Below are 24,354 nucleotides of genomic sequence, written 5' to 3'. Positions count from 1 at the left end.
GGCACGTTTACCCCTTGCTGCTTTCAGAATTTTCTCTTTATCCTTGTATTTTGCCAGTTTCACTATGATATACCGTGCAGAAGATCGATTCAAGTTACGTCTGAAGGGAGTTCTCTGTGCCTCTTGGATTTCAATGCCTTTTTCCTTCCCCAGTTCAGGGAAGTTCTCAGCTATGATTTCTTCAAGTACCCCTTCAGCACCTTTCCCTCTCTCTTCCTCCTCTGGGATACCAATTATGCGTATATTATTTCTTTTTAGTGTATCACTTAATTCTCTAATTTTCCCCTCATACTCCTGGATTTTTTTATCTCTCTTTTTCTCAGCTTCCTCTTTTTCCATAACTCTATCTTCTAGTTCACCTATTCTCTCCTCTGCCTCTTCAAGCCGAGCTGTCGTCGTTTCCATTTTGTTTTGCATTTCGTTTAAAGTGCTTTTCAGCTCCTCGTGACTGTTCCTTAGTCCCTTGATCTCTGTAGCAAGAGATTCTCTGCTGTCCTGTATACTGTTTTCAAGCCCAGCGATTAATTTTATGACTATTATTCTAAATTCACTTTCTGTTATATTATTTAAATCCTTTTTGATCAGCTCATTAGCTGTTATTTCCTGGAGATTCTTCTGAGGGGAGTTCTTCCGCTTGGTCATTTTGGATAGTCCCTGGCGTGGTGAGGACCTGCAGGGCACTTCCCCTGTGCTGTGGTGTATAACTGGAGTTGGTGGGCGGGGCCACAGTCCAACCTGATGTCTGCCCCCAGCCCACCGCTGGGGCCACAGTCAGACTGGTGTGTGCCTTCTCTTCCCCTCTCCTAGGGGCAGGATTCACTGTGGGGTGGCGTGGCCCGTCTGGGCTACTTGCACATTGCCAGGCTTGTGATGCTGGGGATCTGGCGTATTAGCTGGGGTGGATAGGCAAGGTGCACGGGGGCAGGCGGGGCGGGCTTAGCTCGCTTCTCCTCAGGTGATCCACTTCAGGAGGGGCCCTGTGGCAGCAGGAGGGAGTCAGATCCGCCTCCGGAGGTTTGGCTCCGCAGAAGCACAGAGTTGGGTGTTTGCGCGGAGCGAGCAATTTCCCCGGCAGGAACCGGTTCCCTTTGGATTTTGGCTGGGGGATGGGCGGAGGAGATGGCGCTGGTGAGCGCCTTTGTTCCCCACCAAACTGAGCTCTGTTGTCAGGGGGCTCAGCAGCTCTCCCTCCCTTTGTCCTCCAGCCTTCCCGCTTTCCGAGCAGAGCTGTTAATTTATGACCTCCCAGATGCTAAGTTGCGCTTGCTGTCGGAACACAGTCCATCAGGCCCCTCCGCTTTTGCAAGCCAGACTCGGGGGCTCTGCTTGGCCGGCGAGCCGCCCCTCCGCCCCGGCTCCCTCCCGCCAGTCTGTGGAGCGTGCACCGCCTCGCCGCCCTTCCTACCCTCTTCCATAGGCCTCTCTTCTGCGTTTGGCTCCGGCGACTCCGTTCTGCTAATCCTTTCTCGGTTTTCTGGGTTATTTAGGCAGGTGTAGGTGGAATCTAAGTGATCAGCAGGACGCGCGGTGAGCCCAGCGTCCTCCTACGCCGCCATCTTCCCTCCGCATTGACAGTAACCTCTTTGATACTGGCTGTGATGACTTCTTTCTAGATATGTCTTCAAATTTGTTGGAATCCAGTCATACACTCGGAATAAACTCCAACTGGTGCTAAAGTCCAGTTTCCTGAGATCAGAGGCTCGTTTTAGGTGACGGCCAGCGAAGGAAGGCGGCGGGGCAGCGGGGTCCAGAGCTGGCTGTCGGTGGAAGCTGAGGACACATATGTAAAAACGTGGTTCCAAAAGATTTGGTATATGGTTTATGAGTAACTGGGTGGCCCAGTTGGTTAAGTGTCTGACTCTTGATCTCTGCTCAGGTCTTGATCTCAGGTCGTGAGTTCAAGCCCCGCTTTGGGCTCTGTGCTGGTTGCAAAGCCTGCAAAGTGGGGGTGGGAACGGACCAGACGGATTTCCAACCCAGCTTGTCTTTGATTCTCTGTGTGGTGGTGGCGTTGACTGGCTTCTGCTACCAATGGCACAAACTTAATTCACGTCCTGATTCTAAGTGCACTCCATGAAAACCACAGCTGGGCGGACACAGATCCTGGAGGCGAGCCAGCATTTTTACTTTAAAAACACTAGGACCGGTGGGGCACCTGGTTGCTCAATGGGTTGGGCATCCGACTCTTGATTTTGGCTCAGCTCATAATCTCTTGGTTCGTTAGATCAAGCCTGGCACAGGGCTTTAATTATTATAGTGAAAGCACAGAGCCAGCCTGAGATTCTCTCTCTCCCTCTGCCCTTCCCCCACTCATTCTATCTCAAAATAAATCAACAATAAAAAAAAGTTTACAAACAAATATAAAAAATCTTCTACAGAATTAACATCCTAATTATAGGACTTAGTTGTTTTCATTTTTAATTGTTGTGATGCAGATTAATGTGACATAAGTGACAAGCTGGGAGAATACATGAAATTTAAGTATGTATGTATGTATGTATGTATGTATTTTAGTTAAGCCAGTTCATCAAACCCCTATTTTCATGATAGTATTGAAGATAAAATTTAAATAGTTTTTTAGGTCTTTTTTTTTTCATGTGAGCTGGCATGAAAATTAGGCAAAAATGATAAATATTAGGCAAATATAGCCCATGGCTATACACAGCCAAAGCAAAAAAAGGGAAGATAGTTGAACCATTACAACATTTTATGAAGTACCACTATAAGGACACTTAATGATCACTTTGGTCTATCCCATTATTTTGTAATGAGCTACTGCAAGACATGTAATAAATGCTCACATCACATGCAAGGGGGGAATTAGGGAACACATGGCCAATCAGCCAGAATATCCATACTATGCCAAGAGTCATGCACACACAAAAGTCAACAAAAACAAAAGGTAGTTGTGTGTTCTTGAGAGAAACTGTTTTATTTATCTCCAAGAGGCCTCCTATATAACAGATAAATTTATCTGCCTAAATAAACATAGGAAGAAATTCCTATTTTCCTTGCCCCTCTTCTACATTAGTAGCTTATTCAACAAATGTGGTTAGAAACTTTGGCTTTATAGATATGTTTCCCATTATTTTTTGTTTGCTTGTTTTCTTTTTGTTTTTTTTTTAAGATTTTTTTTAATGTTTATTTATTTTTGAATGAGAGAGAGACAGAGTGTGAGTGTGAGAGGGGCAGAGAGAGAGGGAGACAGAATCTGAAGCAGGCTCCAGGCTCTGAGCTGTCAGCACAGAGCCTGATGCGGGGCTCGAACTCACAAACCGCGAGATGGTGACCTGAGCTGAAGTCAGACGCTCAACCAACTGAGCCACCAAGGTGCCCCGGTTTTCTTTTTGTTTTGGGGTTTTGTTTGTTTTTGTTTGATTTTTGTTTTTGGTTTCCCCTTGTAGAATGTCCTTTTGATAATGAATTTAACCTGCTCATATGTAATCTTAAATAAGGCAATACTTCCGTGAATTTCAATATATTTATATTGGAAGGAAAGCCTTTAAATTCCTCTTATCAAGGAATGGTGGATTTTCCTCTCTAGTCTAAAAATGTAAATGGATGCCTGCTCAAGGCCAGAGAGACATTGGAAGGCTGTTTCTGTTACTGGCTCTGAACCTGAGCTGGTCTGGAAATACTTTAATCACAGGAGAATATAGCAGGTTTGGGGGCAACTAACTCCCCAGACTCCTGTAAAGTTACAAAGCTAGGCAAACAAGTTGTTCCAATTCCGTCTCTGGTGTATAGAGAAAATCCCTCTGGAGAAAAGTTTACTGCATCTAATTAGACCTCGCAAATTGGACAGAAATTAGTCCAGAAAATCTGGACTAGCAAGCAGATTTATTATCGGTGATTGTGGACTACATCATGTCATGCACTAAACAATAACTTCCAAAATAAGAGAAAAAAAATCCCCACATAGCATAGCTCACAAATTTAAAGACATTTTAGAATCCTGGCCTGACGGACCCACTATAGACATAGATTTATTTTGAGCCACCCATGGCTGTATGACTTTAAGTCTTTTTGTGAAATAGAACCTTTGCTTCCTAGAGGTATGACAGAGGAGATTCCCCTTCCCCTGGTTTTGTCTCTATAACAGATTTTCAGGGACTCTCTGAGACCAGGAGCATGGCTGAACAACAGGAACATAATTCCTCATTGTCCACCTGCCCCACAGTGGCTTCTTCTTGGAGTGTTAGCTCCAAGATTTCAAACATGGATTTCAAACAGCCACTTTCTAGTTTCCTGAGTCTCCCACTCTACAAACTGCCCCTGACTCATTGGGGTGGGAGAAAATGAAGGGCCAAGAAGAAGGGTTCCTCTGTGCTCATCACATGACACAAGAAACAACATTCATTTCTTGATCTCTGGGCTGTATCACACGGAGGCAACTCATGGGGTCTCTGACTTGACCTCCTTCAGGAGTCAGATCGAGACTGAATGCTCTCCAAGAGGAAGAAAAGCAACCGTGTCAAAATTCTCATTCCAGAGTGCTGGATAGAATTCACAAGGGTTTGTTCAATCCCATCTCAGATGTTCTGAACCATGCAGTTGTCTGGAACTTATTACTGATAAACATAAATAACCTTTTTTTAAAGTATTCTCTTAAACCAACTATTACCTTTCTCATCTGGCATAAGAATGGCTTAAAAATCATAATCATTTTTAATATTTTTAATTTTTTTCATAATCATTTATTTAAATGATATTTTTGATTAATTACTAGGTGAAAATGTGGAAGAAGTTGCAGGCTCTCTCGAAGCACATTAAAGCTGAGTTTATGAGCCACCTCTTTCCCTTCTCATTCCCACTTTGATCTCAGAGACACATTTGTGGGTCTCTGTATATTCTTATGTTTCAGTGTATTGATACATAAAGTTCAATGGCCAAATGGTAGGTCTCATGTGACAGATGTACCTAGGAAGTTGCGACTGTCCAAACTGGTTTAGATCATCTTGAAATGCCATGAAATTGAAACTCAGATCTTATAGCACAGAGAAGACTGACATCCCCACTCTTGCAAGGTAAGCATTTTTAGCAAAAACAATACCCTCCCCCATCCTTCTAGGCATCAAACTGACCTCCCCAGTTAAGATGGATGAAGTGATTTGCCTAATTAAATCTGTAGACACCCAAAGGACCACCCTGTTAGGCAACTGATCTTTCCATGGGTCTGCCTTCCTCCTGAAGACCTTTATTTTGTACAAAATTGTCTAATTTTATCGTCCATGTAGGTTTGTGAGCTGCATTCATGGTGATTGGGAAAGAATGTTCTGGAGGATAGAAATCAGCATGGGAAAAGAATTTAGCAGGTCAAGCTTGAGCCACAGCTGAACTTGTATTGGGCTCATTTGTTACTGAAGCTAAGGTAGTGCCTTCCCCCCATCACGCAAACTTCCTTTATGTCTCTTCTTTTCTCAGATCGTTTTCCTTTTAACAAGGGAAAAAAGTTTCTGCTAGATCTCAGGCATGGGTACTACACTTAGAATATAATTCCCACCTCACCAGAAGCTCTAAGGGTCCAGGGGCAATAGGGACTGTTTAAGAATCCCTATAACCCCAATTGATTTGGAACAGGCATCAGCAAGCTATAATCTACAAGCCAAATCCAGCTCACCACCTGATTTTGTCAATAAAGTTTGAGCTACAGCCATGTCCGGTTGTTTATATATTGTCTATGGCTGCCTTTGCACAACAGCAGAGTTGAGTGGTTGACAGAGACGCTACGGGCCACAAAGCCAAAATATTTACCATCCAGCCCATTTCAGGTGAAGTTGTCTGACCTCTGATTTAGGAATTTGATTCCAATTTTAAAGTAAGTTGTCTAAAGACAGGGAAATTATATTGAGGTGAAATTTGGTGTAGTATAAGAATTCAAGGAGACATTTCAATATTTGCTGGATTAAGTTCTTTCTAGATTAGAAGAATTGATAACATTCAGGAATTTTGCAAGCCAGTTGTCAAATCGTTGATAACTTGAAATTTGCCATGGTTCCATTTCCACCATGGAAATCAGCAAATACTACTAATCCAGACATCATGTATGTATATCTGTATGTATTTCTGGAGTGCTAATTCACCAATGCACTGCAATGCACAAACCTCATGCTTCTTGTGAAGACAGAGAAGCTCATAGGTTTAGATACGAAACATAATGAAGAAAATTCAATTCCATGTGCCTTCCTTATACATTGGCCATGTCTGTCCCTCATGCCAGACAGTAGATGATTAACACTGTCATCAGCAATATTACACATCTGACATCCAGAGAAATCATGCAGTCTTTTTACCAGGAACCATGACTGAAAGAGCCTATATGCCTTGTAAAGAAGCCTATATATTTACTATTTTCTCAAGATCAGATGTCTAACAAAGAATTCAACGTTTATTTATTTTTGGGACAGAGAGAGACAGAGCATGAATGGGGGAGGGGCAGAGAGAGAGGGAGACACAGAATCGGAAACAGGCTCCAGGCTCTGAGCCATCAGCCCAGAGCCTGACGCGGGGCTCGAACTCCCGGACCGCGAGATCGTGACCTGGCTGAAGTCGGATGCTTAACTGACTGCGCCACCCAGGCGCCCCACAAAGAATTCTATCAACTTGTCAGGGTGGGGCATTCTGCAGAAGATACTCTGCCTGACTGATTCTCCTTCTACCTTCTTGATTGCATATTTTCTAAAGTGGAGATTCTCAAATATTAATGATCATTAAAATCATCCACTGTGTTTTTTTTTTAATTTTTATTTCCAGGCTTATAATGTAAAAAGTTTCCTTCAGTGGCTTTGTGTGGGGCTTGGGGACTGATGTTTTTAACAAGTACCTCAAGAAATCTGGGCTCAGTGATGCACTAAAGTCTTTTAACCAATTCTGAAAAATTTTAACCAACCATAAATTCCCAATACATAAAAGAGCTAAGATGGATGGTATAAGAGTGTATTAAACGCTCTGTTTCAATTTGCTCCCTTTTCCTTCTTGCTCAGAATTGTGCTATACAAGTGAAAACCCTTAGACATCTGTCCTTCCAAAGATTTAGGAGTCTTTTCCTTCTGACTACACAGTCTATTCTCCCTGTCAATCCTGGTTCAGGTTCTGTACTGCTTCATGTTTGTGAACATCAGGGAAGAAGAATTTTCCAAGCCAATATACACCAAGAAGTATACTCATCTGTGTTGTTAGAGAAAATGTTCAGCTCTTCTTATTATAGTGATTGATGTTGGGATGTATCACCAAGATCTCCCCCCCTTTCAGGATCAAGATGTTTATGTTCCAGAAACTGGGAGCAGCTGTTGCCAGATCACAGCTGAGTCTAAGTCAGCAGGTTGGTGTAGAGGAGCCACCCTTCCCAGGGTCCTGCCCATCCCTTGTGGTTCAGCCTATATCCAATGATAAGGGAGTATGAAGGTATCCATTAACTTCAAGTCAAGACAACTCCAAAGACTATTTTAACTCTAGGTTTTCTTGTTGGATTAGTCAAGACCTTTGTTGTGACTGCATTCTGTAACTTCTCCCTTTGCCTACTTCTGCTTCTCTAACCCCCAACACCCCTAGGTGATACTACCGAAAGCATTTTCTGTAATCAACTGTATGCATGCAAATTTTTATCTCACAGCCTATTTTCTTGGGGAACAGAATCTAAGATACTAACCTATAACCTGGTTCCTAAAGACCAATTCTAGTTATCTCTGGAGTTGAAAGCCTGGATTTTGGACTCAGCTATTTCCCAAGGTTTCCCTCATTCATTAAAAAATATAGGCATATATCCTGGGTCAGGTGCCTGTCTGGCTCAGTCAACAGAACATGCAATTTTTGATCACAAGCCCTACATTGGGTACGGAGCCTACATACATACATAATAAAGAATATTCTGGATGAAATGGGGCAGTAAAGGAGAAAACTGTAAAAGGAAAGATCCATCCCAGGCCTACATCATTTATACACTTATTTCTAAAAAAAATTTAAGTTTATGTATTTTGAGAAAGACAGAGATCACACAAGTGGTGGAGGGGCAGAGAAAGAGGGAGAAAAAGAGAATCCCAACTAGGCTTCACACTGTCAGCACAGTCTGACACGTGATTTCAAAAAACTGTGAAATCATGACCTGAGCCAAAATCAAGAGTTGGACACTTCAACTGAGCCACCCAGGTTCCCCCCTAAAAAATAAATTAAAATATTAGTCTTTATAGGGGCACCTGGGTGGCTCAGTCAGTTAAGTGTCTGGCTTTGGCTCAGGTCATTATCTCATGGTTCATGAATACGAGCCCCACATCAGGCTCTGTGCTGATAGCCTGGAGCCTGGAACCTGCTTCAGATTCCGTGTTTCCCTCTCTCTTTCTGCTTCTCCCACTCTCACTCTCTCTCTCTCTCTCTCAAGAATGAACATTTGGGGTGCCTGGGTAGTTCAGTCAGCTCAGATCATGATCTCACAGTCTGTGAGTTCGAGCCCCACATCAGGCTCTGTGTTGACAGCTCAGAGCCTGGAATCTGCTTCAGGTCCTCCCTCTCTCTCTCTGTCTTCTCCCACTTGTGCTCTGTCTCTCTCTCTCTCTCTCTCTCTCTCTCAAAAATAAATACACATTTAAAAACAAGAAAAAAACATTAATTTTTTTAAATGTTTGTCTTTATAAAATTTAGCATTAGTTCCTTATGGGAATACAGCCGATTCTTGAACAACATGCATTTGAACTGCATGGGGCCACATATAGGTGGATTTTTTTCAATAAACACTGAAATGTCAATTTATTTTCCCCTTTGATTTTTTTGTTTTCATTTCTCCTTATTGTAAGAATACAGTATATAATACATTTAACATTAAAAAATCTGTTAATCATCTACTTATATTGTTGGTAAGGATTCTAGCCAACAGTAGGCTATTAATAGTTAAATTTGGGAAAAGTTTAAAATTTTAAGTTATATTCAAATTTTTTAGTGCACAGTGGGGGGCAGGGGGTGGTGCTCAATGCCCCTAACTCCTGTGTTAAGGGTCAACTGTACAAAGATTTATCTTATTAAAGATAGAGGTAACTGTAATGTACAACAGAACTGATGAGGACTAGAATGGCATAATAGACTTGGTACCCACAGAAAATCTAGAAAGGAGGACAGTGAACAGGGCCCTAAGAGATAAGTAAACATTTTGGATATCAAAGGGCAGGGTAAGGCAGGATACTTGAGGCATGATACAGACTTAACAGCAGGAAAGCATATGCTCTGTTGCTGCTGTAACACCGAACAATACCCATTATAAAAGCCCTGCAAGAAGACAGAGTTCTAAATCCCCACTTTGCTTTAGAATTTTATCATCAGGATTCTAATCTACAGAGACCCCAGTGAATGAACCCACACAGATGAAACTGAAGCTTCTTCTAAAATGCTCCTTTTATATTAATATTTATTTTTCAGAGGGAGATAAAGAGAATGATTGAAACCCAAATGGGCTTCGTGCTGTCAGCATGGAGCCCAATGTGAGGCTAGAACCCACTAACTCTGAGATCATGAGCTGAGCTGAAGTCAGATTCTTAACTGACTGAGCCACCCAGGCTCCCTCCCGTCCTTATTTTCATAACTTAAAATAGATGTGGGCTCCTCGATCCACGAATCAATAATCATCCATTCTTGTGTCAGGAATATGTGGGAACTGTATTGGGGAGGGTGCAGTGGAGAACTATACACAGTTTTTTGTTTTTTTGAGAGAGAGAGAGAGAGAGAGAGAGAGAGAGAGAGAGAGAGAGAGAAAATGAACAAGCACAAGCTGGAGAGGAGCAGAGGGAGAGAGAGAAAAATCTCAGGGAGGTTCCACACCCAGGGCAGAACAGGACACAGGGCTTGATCTCACAACCACGAGATCCTGACCTAAGCCAAAAATGAAGAGTTGGATGCTTAACCGACTGAGCCACCCAGGCACCCCTATTTTTGGAACCATATTAAGAGCAGAGTTGTCCTGTTTCACAAGAGAATCAGAGATCAAATAGAGATTGGGAGCTTGCAAAACCATTGGCCCCATCGTAAAATTTACCATTATATGGAAACTCCACAGGGCTTTAGTACAGCAGAATCACAGAATGCTGGAAGACAAGTTATTTTCTATTTCTTAACCTTTCATATAGGAGATTATCAGAGTATAACTTTAGATTCAGATTGATCAGGGTTCAGATTTGCCATTTATTCCATGTAATCTTGGGAAAATCACATAGCCTTTCTGAACACCAAACCTTTCATCTGTATCATGGAGATATTACTGTATTACTGTAAAACTTACTAGCAGAGAAGTTTGGTAAAGTATGTTGTATAAAATAGGTACTTAGCTCATATATGTGTCCCCTTTCTCTCCAACATAAGTAAAAGATGGAAACATAATGAACCAGGTTGAGAAACTCCTATCAACTAATGAAGTTAACTAGTAGTGAAAACCTGAGTAACATCTGGTTTTCTGCTCCTGAGATGGAATTCTAACATAATGCTTCTCTAGACCCAATTTTCAGCAAACCTTCCCTTTCAGCTTGTCAAAGCCAAATGCAATTCATTATACATGTGTCTGTAGAACATTAAGAAAAGTCCTTACCTAGGACATCCAAGTAAACGACAAGTTCTTTAGAAGCTTTGTATTATTTTAAATAACAGTAAAACCAGAGTGGTCTAATTATCCTTATCCCCCACCTTCAGTTTTTTTTCATTGCTTATCATTAATATGGATATGATAAGGACACATCCCTATGTGTGGACTTTGTTTATTCTAGATCAGATACCTTCCCCCTCATTTGCAAATTCAGACTAGGAGACTAGATGTGTGACATCTGATTTTTCTTTTCCACCAATACTGCTTCTGAAGTTCCAATCTCAAGCACAAAGGAAGGCTGCAAAGATCCACATGGAACAAGTATAACCAGGATTAACAGCAACTCAGGGCATCAATCACTTTTATTGCCCCCAAGGCAGTGTTTCCATTATTTATGCTGCTGGGTGATCGGCTATATTTATGATACAGCTAGTTGTCATGGCTTTAAAAATATGATGGATTCCTAAATTAATCCTGTATTCCTTGTCTTGTGCTTGAAGCATGAGCAGTCATAAGGAGTACAGAGGTATCTGTAATCACAAAGTTAAATGCCCATGGGTCATGATGAAGAACTGACCATTATGTCCAGAATAAGTCTGTGTCAATAATGCTAAGACTCCCTACCTATGCTTGCAGATTGAGTGCTAAAATTTATTCTATCAATATTTAACAGTAAAGTGATGTTTCCTAGTTCTCTGGAGGAATGAGAACATGAATAAGACACAGATTTGACTCCCCAAGTGTTTTGAGTCCACTTACAATTATATCTGAAGACACAGAATTTGTCATATGGAAGGAAAAATATACAGCTGGGGATTTTGTAAAATTAAGAAATCACTTGTTGCTGTCATGGGGCAGGGGGTTGTAAAGAGGAGTATGGCATTCAGGGAAATATGAAGAGTAGAAAAAATGTTGACAAGATGGCATGGGCAAAGGGATAGAAATCGAAGGGAACAATTAAATGGCATGCAAAAAATAAGCTGAAGAGTAGGTAGGAGCCAGTTCCCAGAAGATCAAGAGAAGATTTGACTTAATTCTAGGAGCAATGGCAAGCCTAGATGAGGTGGGGTTTTTTTGTGTGTGTGTGTCTGTTTTTTTTTTTAATTTTGTTTTTTGTTTTTTTAAGGAAAAACTCCATGGACCTTAGCAAAACAAATTTTCCCACAGGGTTAGTATGAATTGAAATGAGGAGGGACCTAAATCAGGATGCTGATTTGCAGGAATACAGGTTATAAGAAAGGACAATGTACGAACAGGACCAAAATATTTTAAGTCATGTTAAAAAGAAATCATAAAGGCAAGTATCGGGAGAAATCACTGTTGAAATTTCACCCTGTATCAAGTAGTGAAAATTCTTAGTATGAATTACAGCAACCTACATGATGAGCCTCTTTTTTGTATGTTAGTAAACTCCTGTCCTAGGACTTTTCACCCCTGCCTACTCCCTGCTAGACACACAGGCTTTCTGGCAGGCCCCTGAATGCAGCAAGCATCCCCTAACTTCTGGGCTAGGGAAGAGGAAGATTGAAGCATGGCTCATTCCCTCACCTTTTTTGAGTCTTTGTTCAAATGTCTCTTAAAATTGAGGCCCTGAAACCTTTACTTAAAACCTCAAATGCCCCATGCCCATCCCACATCCCAGCACTCACTGTTATCCCTAGTTCTTATTTTTGCACATATAGACAATACAATGCACCTATTTGATACACCGTTTATCTTTTTCTACCATCTTGCATATAAACTCCTCATAGGAGGAAACTGTCCATTTTACTTACTGACGTATGCCAAGCATTATCAGAAAAATACCTGACATAGAATATGCAGCTGGCAAATGTTTGGTTGGTTTTCTTTGGATCCCATGGACCGGCATCATGTTCTGCCAGTCTGTTTGCATTTCTGCACAGCATAGGTCTCCACCATGCTTGGATCACTCATATCAGTTCCAAGTTAGACTTTGTTGGATTTACAACTAGGACAAGAATAGTTTGTTTCAGTGAATGGAGACTCTAAGAACATTTTTTTTAAAAGGACCAATTTTTGTGTACCCTTAGGAATCATCTTCCTTCCTTGATGCCTTATAGGCGGTTAAGAAATCCCCTGTGTTGCCTCATCATTCAAAGCTTACATTTTATTTAGGATACCTTGAAATTTTAATTAGGACATATCTTTGAATTTAGTCCTTGGTAATTAATAGCTGTGATTAGAAACTGTTTTCCATTTTCATCATATGTTCTTTAAATCAAGTCGAACATATTGACAGACTTTTGGCAGAAACAAAGGAAGGGATATTTAGTGTGATTTGCAACTACCCCAAGTAATTTCCATTTTTTTTTCCAGTGTCTTCTCCAAAGTGGGAGCACCATTTAACTTGTCATCCCAGAACCTATTCAGTGCCAGAACATCAATACTCTGGCCCAGTCAGAATTATGGTTGTTTCTATGTGCACAGACAGGCGAGTTAAAAGATGAGAAATTTTATGTAAGAGCCACTAAATTTTTCTATGTGGCTTTTCACTGATATCTTGTCATGTATTTTTTCTTGGCATGTATTAATCTGTAGGACCATGTTCTTACCTGGGACATATACAACAGTATTTATATAAAACTATTAAAAAAATCAGACAGCTTGGTGATTGTAACCAAGTATTTGGTGTGAACTTCCTTTCATAAAATCTGTATGGGAATTCATTGAAGCCATGAAATTAATAATCAATGAACAGGTAGATCCTAAGTACCCATCATGTCCCTAACAAAGTATGAAGGAATGTGGAATTAGAAAACCTGTCCCTCTAGTGATACTGCTAGACAAACAATCAAAATGTGACAAATAATGGAACAAGGAATGACACATCATGGCAAATAGCCAAATTGTGGGTATTTTCCATGAGATTGAATTAAAAAAAAAAGATTTAAGTTCTGGGTTTTTCAACATTCAGAATAATTTTAAAAATTTAATTAACTAAAAAGAGATTTCAAAATAATTATTAGGACAGTGATACCTATGAACTGTAAAACATTTAAAAATATTTTAAAATTAAAAAGAACAAATAAAATAAAAAGAAACTAAAACTTGCTATTATAACAACTCCTAGGAATATTCCATTTCAACATTTTCATGGACAGAATTGTATTGTATCTTATGCCTTTTTTGTTTTTCCATGCTTATTGAATGCTTTTGGAAGTCAGCAATGAAGTCTCAAATAGTCTAAAAATCTCTGGAAAGATGACAAAGATTTTGGCATGCTTCTCATGCTGATGCTATTCCAAGGTCATGGAATCATGGCTAAAAGATGCTTTCTTGGTAAACCCTGCAAACCATAGACCACTATGAAACAAACTGAAGAGGACACAAAGAAGTGGAAAAACACTCTATGCTTATGGATTGGACGAACACTGTTAAAATGTCCATACTATCCGGGGCGCCTGGGTGGCGCAGTCGGTTAAGCGTCTGACTTCAGCCAGGTCATGATCTCGTGGTCCGTGAGTTCGAGCCCCCCGTCAGGCTCTGGGCTGATGGCTCAGAGCCTGGAGCCTGTTTCCGATTCTGCGTCTCCCTCTCTCTCTGCCCCTCCCCCGTTCATGCTCTGTCTCTCTCTGTCCCAAAAATAAATAAACGTTGAAAAAAAAATTAAAAAAAAATGTCCATACTATCCAAAGCAACCTATAATTTAATGTAATCCCTACCAAAATACCACCAGCATTTTTTTTCTTGCAGAGCTATAACAATCCTAAAATCTTATGCAGCCACAAAAGACCCTCAATAGCGAAAGCAATCCTGAAAAAGAAAAACAGAACTGGATACCTCACAAATCCAAATTTACAAGTCTATAGTCATCAAAACAGTATGGTACTGGCACAAAAACAGACACATAGATCAATGGAACATTATAGTAAACTCAGAAGTGGGCCCACAAATATATGGCCACCTAATTGTCGACAAAGGAGGAGAGAATATCCAATGGGGGGGAGGGTCAATCTCTTTGACAAATGGTGTTGGCAAAATTGCATTGTGACACGAAGAATGAAACTGGACTATTCTTTTAACCACACATAAAAATAAATTTGAAATGGATAAAAGACTTCAGTGTCAAACAGGAAACCATCAAAATCCTAGAGAAGAATACAAGCAGCAACCTCTCTGACCTCAGCCACAGCAATTTCTTACTAGACACTCGCCAGAGGCAAAGGAAACAGAAGCAAACGTGAACTAATGGAACTTCATCAAGATAAAAATCTTCTGCAAAGCTAAGGAAACAATCAACAAAGCTAAAAGGCAACCAATGGAATGGAGAAGTTATTTGCAAATGACCTATTGGATAAAGAGTTTGTATCCCAAATCTCTAACAAACTTATCAAACTCAACACCCAAAAAACAAATAATCCTGTTAAGAAATGCACAGAAGCCATGAATGGACCCTTTTCCAAAGGAGACATCCAGATGGCTAGCAACACATGAAAAGATGCTCAACATCAATCATCAAGGAAATACAAATCATAACCACAATGAGATAACACCTCCTATCTGTCAGAAGGCTAAAATTAACACAAGAAACAGATGTTGGCGAGGATGTGGAGAAAGGGGAAGCCTCTTGCACCGCTAGTGAGAATGCAAACTGGTGCAGCCACTTGCGAGAACAGTATCAAGTTTCCTCAAAAAACTAAAACTGACACTACCCTACAATCCAGCAATGGCACCACTAGGCATTTGGCCAAAGGATACAAAAATACATATTCAAAGGGACACGTGCACCCTGATGTTTACGGCAGCACTATCAACAATAACCAAACTATGGAGAGTGCCCGAATGTCCACTGACTGATGAATGGATAAAGAAGACACAATGCATATATACAATGGAATATTACTCAGCCACCGAAAAGGATGAAATCTTGCCATTTGCAATAATGTGGATGGAGCTAGAATATATTATGCTAAGCAAAATAAGTCAGAGAAAGACAAATACCATATGATTTCACTCATATGTGGAATTTAAAACAAAACAAATGAACATGGTTATGGAGGGAGAAGAGGAAAACAAATCAAAAGAGACTCTTAGCAAAAGAGAACTGAGGTTTGATGGAAGGAGGTGGGTTGGAAGATGGACTAGATGGGTGATGGGTATTAGGGTACTTGTTGTGATGAACACTGGGTGTTGTATGTAAGTGATAAATCAGTGAAATCTATTCCTTTAACCAGTATTACACTGTATGCTAATTAACTAAAATTTAAAAGAAAAACAAAAGCAAGCAAGCTAGCAAAAGAAAGAAAGAACAACCAAGATGCTTTCTTGGGAGATTTTAGAGATGAAAATGTTTTAATGTCTACAAAGTTGAGGACACATTCTTGGCATCAATCAGAATTGGTTGAGGAGACCGCTACACTCATGGGAAATACATACAGCTGAGTATATAGGGTATGGGTCTTGCACTGATCAATAATAGATAGTATCACTTGGTACAAGTCAAATACATGGTGAAGATCTTTAGGTCCACGGACTGGCAGCGCCAGGCATAGGCCTGGAAGCTTGTTAGAAATACACAAACTCCGCTCCATCTGATTCACTAAGAAACTGCTTTTTTCCAGTATTCCTAAGTGATTCTTCTGCATGTAAAGTTTTAGAACACTTTCAAACACACATCAAGATTGTTCCGTGGTTGGGAGGGGGTGCTCAGTGAAGTCAGGGAGGTCGGAGGAGCTCAGGAAACCCTCTTGGTGTACCAAGAGATTTCAACTTGAGTTATGAAGAAAACAAGTAATAACAATCAAACTCCAACCAAAGCAAAACAGGATCTTTAGGTGTATATACACACTCTGGAAACAATCATAAAGATGAGCAACAGTAAGTGACCAGTGGTTTAAATTCAAGTTACGAGTGACAAACTTGAAGTTGAAGACCGTCTCTATCCATTAGTGCAATTCTCCCCTGTCATTTGCAGGAAAGGTAGCCTTAAAGATGTATCTGAAAATTATCAAAGGTCATAATTTGAGAAACCTGAGCTTCTGTCAGTGTTGAAAAACAAAGTTCTTGTCCCACTTTAGAAAAAAATTCGTGGGGTGCCTGGGTGGCTCAGTCACTAAGCATCCGACTTCAGCTCAGGTCATGATCTCATGGTTTGTGAGTTCAAGCCCCAAGTTGGGCTCTGTGCTGACAGCTCAGAGCCTGGAGCCTGCTTCAGATTCTGTGTCTCCCTCTCTCTCTGCCCCATCCCCATTCATGCTCTATCTCTCTCTGTCTTAAAAAATAAATTAAAAAAACATTAAAATTTAAAAAAAAGAAAAAAAATCATTTTTAATTATGCACTACATAAAGTACTTTCATTTACATCAAAGACAGTCAAAATATACAAAGCCAGGCTAGAGAAATAGGGTTAATAGGACAGCTGAGAATATAACACTTAGATTTTATTGTTATCTGGGAATAGTGAAAATCTAGTTATTTTATGTTTTAAATTTGCATTATTGTTCCTACTGCATAATGTACACAATTATAGTAAAATTGTACAGTTGTACAGTCTATAATAAACAATGCATTAGCAAGTTTGGAATTGGAAAAGTATTTTACCACTGTTTCCCCACCACAAAATTATATGTTTACTGATTTCAGTTTATTATTTTTTACCTATTTCCCCCCAAAATTGGCCAATAGTTTACTACTTGATTATGAAATGGTAATGTAATGATTTTTTTTTCATTTTTACTTAGGAGAAAGGTTTGTCTCCAAGTATGAGCAGTTGCTTTTTCAAGAGATTCTTTAGCAATTGTCATTGATAAATTATAATAAGCCTTGTTTTTAACCTTATCCAATCTCCTATGTAAGAACCAAAAGTTACCATCTAACTAGGCAGAACAGAGCAGCAACAGAGAAAAAGTACTTTAGATGACTATATACACATATTGCTTTAGACCTAGGTGTCTCTAAATAAGTGTTGGTTAGTTAATGGGTTGATAATTACTTACCTCCCAGGCACAAAGCAGAATTTACATCAGTTTTTCTCAAAGAATATTCCCCAGCTTGTCTCAATCAGATTCTCATAGCGTTTTAAAACACTAGGTGGACACAAGACCACTCCTACTTGATCAGAATGTGGATGGAATCTAGGAATCCGTTTTTATCTAAAAGTCCCTAAATGCTTCTAATTCATATTAAACTTTGAAAACCAATGATTTTCAACATCTTTACCTTAATATAGAAATAATTGCCTTTTAGGACAAAAAGACTGCAAAACTTTTGCCATCTTTATTCCCTGAATTTTCATACCTTTCTAATGAAATTATTCTGGAAAGATGTAGCATACTATACTGATTATTGACATCTTGTTTTTGTAGCTATCCAGTTATCAAGATTTATTGTACAGTGGGGTAAATATTGACCTCAGCATTGGCCTATCATTTACCCATTAACTGTGTTCATCTTTTCTGTCCCAGCAGGACACATTTTATGTGCCTTTATCTGTGGCCACACTGATTTAACCATTTAATTGACATATGTTAGAGGAATTGAAAGCAATTCTATTGATGAGGAGAAGAGTAGAAAAATTGATTTATATAGCAAGATAAATGGTCAACATTTTTAAAAAAATCAAAAGTACTTGCATTTTAGAAAAAAAGCTTCCATCATAAAACTCAGATGACCACACAAAAGCCAACAGAAACAAAAGCAATATATAAGAAAACTCTGAATATAGCAAGTTTACCTTTATGATGGAAATATGTCGATCTGTATAGTAGAGGTCAGTGAATCTTCATGGAATAAATGAACCCATTTTCAAAGCAAGTGTCTGTCATATCAGCAGATACAATACTGGGAGGTAGTCCTATAAGGGGAAAAGTAAAAATAAAGAAAGGAAAACAATGTCAATGTTGGCCACTCTGGACTTCTACCAGAGTCTCCCCAGGAACATGAAGAAAATGACTCTTCATTTCAACTAAATCTGAGCCACATAGTAAGAGGCTTATTGTACAGATTAATGTGATGCAGCCCCTGGGAGATTGAGCAGGGCAAGTGGAGTGGAAGGAGGTAGAAATTGCAGTTAGGTAATATAAAGTCCCTTGCTCTGCCTTGTACATCCTCAGATTTTTATTCAAACAAAACATAACCATCCTTTCTGAAGGGACAGATGCTTCAGAAGAATTATTTTGTTTTGAGGGGTAGGGGATTTTTTTGGGGGGGGGTTGCTTTTTTCTCCAACACTGATCTACTTCATTTCTTCTACATTAAAAACCAGCCAATCAGAATAAATAGCATATGAACATCCTTTTGAAAAAGGGTGCTTTTGAAACCTCGGGCGTCATTCTCAAAAGCACATTGAACACCCTTCAGTGATGGTATTCCTCTGCTTTCTGAAGGAATAGCCCAACTTTCACTTGTGGCAGCATGATCTGTCCTAATGGTTTTTGAGAGGCGTTTGGGAAACCTGACTTCATCTCTGGGTAGAGCTGCCACACAATGAAGTGACCTACTTCACTTCACTGTGAGATGACAGAAAGTCACTGTACTTGAGAAAAGACTAGAGCTGCCATGTCCCCTGGAAGTTTCCCCAGTGGTATTGAGCTAACTTCTTTGTAAGCTACTCCCAATCGTCAGTTTTAAGAAGTGTATTCCTGGCTGTCAAGCCCCAGTGCTGCCTAATTTATACAGATAAAGAGTTCTAATAAGATACTTTAGAAAGTCACTTATGCCATAAGGTATTCACATTATCTCAAGACATTTCTATTTGGCTAATAGGAAATGAAAGTGTGGATTAATGCCTTTCGCATGCCATTAAGAAACTGAGAGGGAGAAGCCTCATTTTGGCCACCAGGGGCCTTCTTCTCATGTCTGTTCACTGCTGTCTCAGCTCATCGCTTTCGGTGATTTCCAAAGAGAAGGATGAGTTTTGACTTCATAGAAAATGAGTTTAAACCAGAAAGTCCATGTGGCCTCCAAACTTTGGATTACTGCCATGGCACGTTGCATTTCACCTTTGATTTAAAGATAGAGAACATGTGGCTTCCTAAAAATGAAAAACTCTTTTGCTCAATTCCCAAAAGGCTAATGCAAGCAGCTGTTAAAGGAGAAATAAAAAGGCAGACACCAGAATTCCAAATAAGTCAAACGTAGTGAAATTGGGTCACCGATCCCTCTCTGTAACCCTGAGGAGTAATGGGGAGCAAATAGGTATCTTCTTTTTATCTGATCCGTGATCAGGTATATAAATGCAGGGTATTGTCTTAAGTACAAATCCTATAGAATGTGGACTTCGTGAAATTAATGAATAACAAAAATATGGTAAGGTAACAGTGAGTGATTAAGAACCGGGTGCTGTGCTAAGTGTTGTTTATGTACCATTTAATCAAATCCTACCAAACTTGGGAGCCAAGAGCCAGGATTTATCCCCTTTTAAAGATAAGGAAAATTAAGTTGCCAACTTAGGTCTCCATTACCAGTAAAACAGGTGCTACTTAAGGAACAAATAGTCCTATTCTTAAACATACAGCTTTAGCTGCACTTGAAAAAAATAAAAATGATCAGCAATAATTCTCTAAAGTGAAATTGCATTGGACAAATGCTTCAACATTTCCCTAAATTAAGGATTTCACAAACAAGATCAAGAGACTGGAGTATTTTGGTATCAAAACCGCTGCAGCTCTGACAAGCCCTTTCTGTCAGCAGATGGCAGTGACTCAGAAGAACAGCCCTGCTCTGCAGAGGTCAACCACCTCCAGATGAAGGTTGAAAGTCTATTCAAGGACATTAAAGTGCACCTTTAAGTTTATAAATCATGGAAAGTAGGAAAAAATGCCATTTGGAAAGAGCTAAATGGCAGGGCTAAATCAGGGTTGTGCTACATTGCTTTCTTATGTCTTTTCCTTTCTATGAACATACAAGTCATAACCTGCATTTCTCTTTGAGATAGTGTTTTAGCTGGTGGATTTGAGGCAAGCTTCACCATGTGAAAACTCACCCTTTTCTTCCGAGATCCTAAATTAATGCCTACTTGTTCCTCAGAGCCCTGTTTTATGTACTCCAAAGGACTGGAGATTTGTAGACCATCTGCCACAAAGGGAGTGAAGCTTCCACCAAGATCCATGTTCTTCATTTTCCCATCCTGGAGCCCCTCACCCTTCTAGCAGCCAGCCAGACCTGCAAGGAAAATTGTCCCTGACTTACCAGTTAAAAAGAAAACCTTAGACTGTGAGGAGAAGCATGCCATAAAGTCACCAGCTGAATAAACCATTACTGTTTTTAGGGGTTTTTAAATACAGGAAATTTGAATATGTAATTGATTCTGAGCACAGCCTCATCCCATGTTTTCCTCAGTGTACTCAGAACCACATTTTGAATGGAAAACAGCTGGAGTAATATCTGGGGATGATGGAGCCAGTACCTCATGGTCACTACAGTCTCCATGATGGATTTAGGAGGTGGTTTCTTTTGGCTTGGCCCCAAACTGGGGGCTTGGACCCTTGAAATGCCAGGTCCAGAGGCCCACCCCACAGACAGTGCTTGGATGTTTAGCCTATCCCCCCACACTGTTCTCAGAAAGGGTATCCCACACATTGTTCTGTAGACAAGCATACAAGTATGTGTTTGGGGGAAACATGGTCTTTAGAAAAGTAAGTCTTCATTCTAGCTCTGAGGTTAAAGTGAGGTAGCTATGATCACAGTTTAAATGTTAAGTTTGACTAGCAGAGGATGACGTGAATCTAAAGCTCTCTTTGGGGGCAAATGTACATTTGGATAAATCCCAAGAAGCCCATAGCTTATGCTGTGACCTTAACTCAACACTTCTAGGATTAGAAAGTTTTACAAGCGGATACCTATTTATTCCAACAAGGTAGAATATTTCTTGTTTAGCAACACATTCAGTACATTAATTTGTATCTGTAATCCCCACTGCCCCCAATAGGCATAGATAAATAAGTACATACATACACTGAAATGGTAAAAGAAACTTGGCTGTCCTCACTTGGGCAGCACATGTACTAAGATTAGAACAATACAGAGAAGATTAGCATGGCTTCTGAGCAAACAGGATACACAAATTCATCAACTGATCAAACATAAACCCTCCAACTGTAAAACTCCCAGAAAATATAGGCGGTAACCTCCTCAACAATGATCTTGGCGACATTTTTTTTGGATTTTTCACCACAAGCAAAACCAACAAAAGCACAATGAAACATGTGGGTCTGAGTCAAACTAAAAAGCTTCTGCACATCAAAGAAGACCAACACAATGAAAAGGCAACCCACCAAATGGTTGAAAATATTTGCAAATCATGTATCTGATAAGGGGCTAACACTCAAGAGATATCAAAACTCCTACAGCTCAACAGTAATAAAAAAAAAAGGCTGGTTAAAAAATGGACAGATCATCTGAATAGACTTTTTTTTCTAAAGAAGAGATATCAACAAGTACATGAAAAAGTGCTAAACATCACTAATGATCAGGGAAATGCAAATCAAACCACTGGATACCACCTTACACTTGTTAGAAAGGCTGTCAACAAAAGAAATGTGTTGGTGATAATGTGGAGAAAAGAAAATTCTAGTGCATTGCTAATGGGAATGGAAATTGGGCAGCCATAATGGAAAACAGTATGGAGGTTCCTCTAAAAATTAAAAATAGAACTATCATATGATGGAGAAATTTCTCTTTCTGGATATTTATCTAAAATAAAGTGAAAACACTAATTGGAAAAAATACATACACATATGGACACTGCAGCATTATTACAATAGCCAAGTATGGAAACAACCTAAGTGTCCAACGATGGATGGATAAAGAATGATTTATATATCAACACATATATTCATAAAGAGATCTTGCATTTGCCAGAAGAGGGATGGATCTTGAGAGCACCAGGCTATATGCAGAGAAAAATACCTTATGACCTCCTATGTAAAATCTTCAAATGCAAACCCAGATACAGACAACAGATTGATAGTTGCCAGAAGCAGGGAGTGGGGATGTGAAAGAAATGGGGCAAAGTGGTCAAAAGGTACAAATTTGCAGTTCTAAAATAAGTGGTGAGGAAGTAACGTATAGCATGATAGCTACAGTTAATAGTACCGTGTAGTACATTTAAGTTACTAACAGAATAGATCTTAAAAGTTCTTATCACAAGGAAGAAAAAATAACTAAGTAGAATAAGGGATGTCCGGTTGCTTTGTTAAGGTGATCATTCCATAATGTATACAAAGAGTGAGTGAATCCTTGTGTGGTACACCTAAAACTACTATCATGTTATGACAGTTACACCTCAATAAACACTAAAAATTAAAAACTTTGCTGGGTATGGGCTTGTGATAAAATAGTCCCAAACCCCACACCTCTCTTTCAGCTGCTGGCAGTTGTGTCTCCTCTCCTTAAAACTAGTTCAACCTGAGAGACAAAAGCGGGTGGGGGTTGGGGTTGAGCAAGCAGAGAGTGGACACTGATGGGGGACATGGCCTGTAATGGATCACAGAGGAAAATGTTAAGAAATCAGCAGGTTCCCTCCGGTTCTTTACATTGGCACAATACTTTCATAGTGGAACAGTTTGTGTTTTTAGATCACCCTAATAACCCATTGAAATTAACATTATATTAGGAGTTTAATTTATCCATTAAGAAAATCTCAGAGATGAAAGTATGTATTTTTAGGTCAAATTACACCCCCCACAACACCGTGTGTGTGTGTGTGTGTGTGTGTGTATACACACAGAGAGAGAGAGAGAGAGAGAGAGAGAGAGAGATTGAGAGAGAGATATATACATCAAGAAAAGAAATTCTCTTTCACTCTTCTGCCAAGAGTGAAAGCTTGACTTCTTCCTTGCCACTATGAATGCCTTTTATTTCTTTTTGTTGTCTGATTACCGAGGTTAGGACTTCCAGCACTATGCTGAAATACAGTGGTTAGAGTAGACATCCCTGTTGTGTTGCTGACCTTAGGAGAGAGCTGTTTTTCCCCATTGAGGATATTAGCTCTGGGTCTTTTGTATATGGCCTTTATGATTTTGAGGTAGCTTCCTTCTATCCTTGAATTCTTGATAGTTTTTCTCAAGAAAAGGTGCTGTATTTTGTCAAGTGCTTTTTTTGCATCTATTGGGACTTGCTTTTTGAGAGGTGTATTTTTTATTTGCACCTTACACACAGGACTTCAAAAACCCTTGTTTTGCATCATCCTCAATGAGAGGAACACTGAAAAGCAAAACCTATGTGATAAAATGAAAGGAAGAAAATAATAGTAAAGTCTAAAAGTATAGAGTAATTGTGATGCTCTGTCCCATCTTTGCCAGCCCCAAGTTTTAAAAACTCACATTCTGAATCTTCTGAATTTCTGAATTTCTTCAGCTTCCTTGGGCCACATGAGAGAACACCCTTTATTTCCAAATGCACCCAGCCAGCTATCCAAGCACTTTCCAAGTTGAGAGTCGTTGCTTTGAAATGAGCTCACCAACTTCTGCAATTCCTGAGACTAAGGTTAGTTGAGAGCCCCATGGTGTTACAAATAGTAACTCCACAGTTATAGCCAAATGCCATTGGTTCAATTACCCAGTGCAGGGGTTCTCAAACTGAAGAAAGTATCAGAATCACCAGAAGGGCTTGTTAAAACACAGGGTGCTGGATTCCACCCCCAGAGTTTCTGATTAAGGAGGTCTAGACTAAGACCCGAGAAGTTCATTTCAACGAATTCCCTGGCGTTACAGACTAGGAGTCTGGAGTTCTTTCTTGTCGAGCAAGAGAGCTGCCACAGAATTGAGTACGGGAGGCTAATATCCGGGAGGAGATAAGAGTCCCACAAAGGGGTTTCCTCTCCGTATTTACTGAGCTCA

The 24,354-nt window shown here is 39.8% G+C and overlaps 1 non-coding gene across 1 annotated transcript; it reads left to right on the top strand.

The window, feature by feature from the left end:
* Positions 1 to 21,495: 21,495 nt before the first annotated feature.
* On the top strand, positions 21,496 to 21,602 carry LOC122493608. The gene has a single exon (XR_006299966.1). It is a non-coding gene; the product is annotated as a U6 spliceosomal RNA (small nuclear RNA).
* Positions 21,603 to 24,354: the final 2,752 nt, after the last annotated feature.

This window comes from Prionailurus bengalensis, chromosome D2 (genome assembly GCF_016509475.1).
Source record: "Prionailurus bengalensis isolate Pbe53 chromosome D2, Fcat_Pben_1.1_paternal_pri, whole genome shotgun sequence".
Taxonomy (NCBI): Eukaryota; Metazoa; Chordata; class Mammalia; order Carnivora; family Felidae; genus Prionailurus; species Prionailurus bengalensis.
The sequence above is the reverse complement of the archived record's forward strand: the minus strand, read 5'-3'. Positions and strand labels throughout refer to the sequence as shown.